General features: G+C 40.2%; 4 non-coding genes across 4 annotated transcripts; all 4 read right to left on the bottom strand.

Annotated features, from left to right (window-relative positions):
- Positions 1-238: 238 nt before the first annotated feature.
- LOC128000338 (5S ribosomal RNA) lies at positions 239-357 on the bottom strand. Its single transcript, XR_008173124.1, has one exon. It is a non-coding gene; the product is annotated as a 5S ribosomal RNA (ribosomal RNA).
- Positions 358-867: 510 nt separating this feature from the next.
- Positions 868-986, bottom strand: LOC128000326 (5S ribosomal RNA). Its single transcript, XR_008173113.1, has one exon. It is a non-coding gene; the product is annotated as a 5S ribosomal RNA (ribosomal RNA).
- Positions 987-1,546: 560 nt separating this feature from the next.
- Positions 1,547-1,665, bottom strand: LOC127988652 (5S ribosomal RNA). The gene has a single exon (XR_008161815.1). It is a non-coding gene; the product is annotated as a 5S ribosomal RNA (ribosomal RNA).
- A 515-nt stretch (positions 1,666-2,180) lies between these two features.
- Positions 2,181-2,299, bottom strand: LOC128000315 (5S ribosomal RNA). The gene has a single exon (XR_008173102.1). It is a non-coding gene; the product is annotated as a 5S ribosomal RNA (ribosomal RNA).
- Between the last annotated feature and the right edge of the window lie 201 nt (positions 2,300-2,500).

The following is a 2,500-nucleotide window of genomic DNA, read 5'->3' as shown; positions in this document are numbered from 1 at the left end:
CCCAAACCTGTTAATATTCAGAGATCGGGCATTGACTCTATTTTTTTTTTTTTTTTTTTTTTAATGAAAGATTATTATATAATTCGTGAAATTTTTCAAACAGATTAAAGCACCTGGTATTCCCAGGCAGTCTCCCATCCATGTACTAACCAGGCCCAAACCTGCTAATATTCAGAGATCGGGCATTGACTCTATTTTTTGGCAAAATTATTATATACTAAGTGAAAAATGTCCAAAAAGCTTACAGCACCTGGTATTCCCAGGCGGTCTCCCATCCAAGTACTAACCAGGCCCAAACCTGCTTAGCTTCCGAGATCAGACGAGATCGGGCATAGCCAGGTTGGTATGGCCGTAAGCAAAGACTGCTGCAAAGAGAGGGCTATTTAAAGACCAGCCAATCTAATCGCCAGTACATTATATAAGTAGGAAAGAAAACCCAAAAGCTTAAAGCACCTGGTATTCCTAGGCAGTCTCTCATCAAAGTGCTAACCATACCTAAACCTGCTAAGATTCAGAGATCGGGCATTGACTCTTTTTTTTTTTTTTTTTTTTTAAATGAAAGATTATTATATAATTCGTGAAATTTTCCAAAGAGATTAAAGCACCTGGTATTCCCAGGCAGTCTCTCATCAAAGTGCTAACCAGACCTAAACCTGCTAAGATTCAGAGATCGGGCATTGACTCTATTTTTTGGCAAAATTATTATATACTAAGTGAAAAATGTCCAAAAAGCTTACAGCACCTGGTATTCCCAGGCAGTCTCCCATCCATGTACTAACCAGGCCCAAACCTGTTAATATTCAGAGATCGGGCATTGACTCTATTTTTTGGCAAAATTATTATATACTAAGTGAAAAATGTCCAAAAAGCTTACAGCACCTGGTATTCCCAGGCGGTCTCCCATCCAAGTACTAACCAGGCCCAAACCTGCTTAGCTTCCGAGATCAGACGAGATCGGGCATAGCCAGGTTGGTATGGCCGTAAGCGAAGACAGCAGCGAAGACAGCAGCGAAGACAGCAGCGAAGACAGCAGCGAAGACAGCAGCAAAGAGAGGGCTATTTAAAGACCAGCCAATCTAATCGCCAGTACATTATATAAGTAGGAAAGAAAACCCAAAAGCTTAAAGCACCTGGTATTCCTAGGCAGTCTCTCATCAAAGTGCTAACCATACCTAAACCTGCTAAGATTCAGAGATCGGGCATTGACTCTATTTTTTGGCAAAATTATTATATACTAAGTGAAAAATGTCCAAAAAGCTTACAGCACCTGGTATTCCCAGGCAGTCTCCCATCCATGTACTAACCAGGCCCAAACCTGTTAATATTCAGAGATCGGGCATTGACTCTATTTTTTTTTTTTTTTTTTTTTTAATGAAAGATTATTATATAATTCGTGAAATTTTTCAAACAGATTAAAGCACCTGGTATTCCCAGGCAGTCTCCCATCCATGTACTAACCAGGCCCAAACCTGCTAATATTCAGAGATCGGGCATTGACTCTATTTTTTGGCAAAATTATTATATACTAAGTGAAAAATTTCCAAAAAGCTTACAGCACCTGGTATTCCCAGGCGGTCTCCCATCCAAGTACTAACCAGGCCCAAACCTGCTTAGCTTCCGAGATCAGATGAGATCGGGCATAGCCAGGTTGGTATGGCCGTAAGCAAAGACTGCTGCAAAGAGAGGGCTATTTAAAGACCAGCCAATCTAATCGCCAGTACATTATATAAGTAGGAAAGAAAACCCAAAAGCTTAAAGCACCTGGTATTCCTAGGCAGTCTCTCATCAAAGTGCTAACCATACCTAAACCTGCTAAGATTCAGAGATCGGGCATTGACTCTTTTTTTTTTTTTTTTTTTTTTTTTTAAATGAAAGATTATTATATAATTCGTGAAATTTTCCAAAGAGATTAAAGCACCTGGTATTCCCAGGCAGTCTCTCATCAAAGTGCTAACCAGACCTAAACCTGCTAAGATTCAGAGATCGGGCATTGACTCTATTTTTTGGCAAAATTATTATATACTAAGTGAAAAATGTCCAAAAAGCTTACAGCACCTGGTATTCCCAGGCAGTCTCCCATCCATGTACTAACCAGGCCCAAACCTGTTAATATTCAGAGATCGGGCATTGACTCTATTTTTTGGCAAAATTATTATATACTAAGTGAAAAATGTCCAAAAAGCTTACAGCACCTGGTATTCCCAGGCGGTCTCCCATCCAAGTACTAACCAGGCCCAAACCTGCTTAGCTTCCGAGATCAGACGAGATCGGGCATAGCCAGGTTGGTATGGCCGTAAGCGAAGACAGCAGCAAAGAGAGGGCTATTTAAAGACCAGCCAATCTAATCGCCAGTACATTATATAAGTAAGAAAGAAAACCCAAAAGCTTAAAGCACCTGGTATTCCTAGGCAGTCTCTCATCAAAGTGCTAACCATACCTAAACCTGCTAAGATTCAGAGATCGGGCATTGACTCTATTTTTTGGCAAAATTATTATATAC

Source organism: Carassius gibelio, chromosome B22, assembly GCF_023724105.1.
Source record: "Carassius gibelio isolate Cgi1373 ecotype wild population from Czech Republic chromosome B22, carGib1.2-hapl.c, whole genome shotgun sequence".
Classification (NCBI taxonomy): Eukaryota; Metazoa; Chordata; class Actinopteri; order Cypriniformes; family Cyprinidae; genus Carassius; species Carassius gibelio.
Note: the sequence above shows the minus strand (reverse complement) of the source record. Positions and strands in the feature narration are given on the sequence as shown.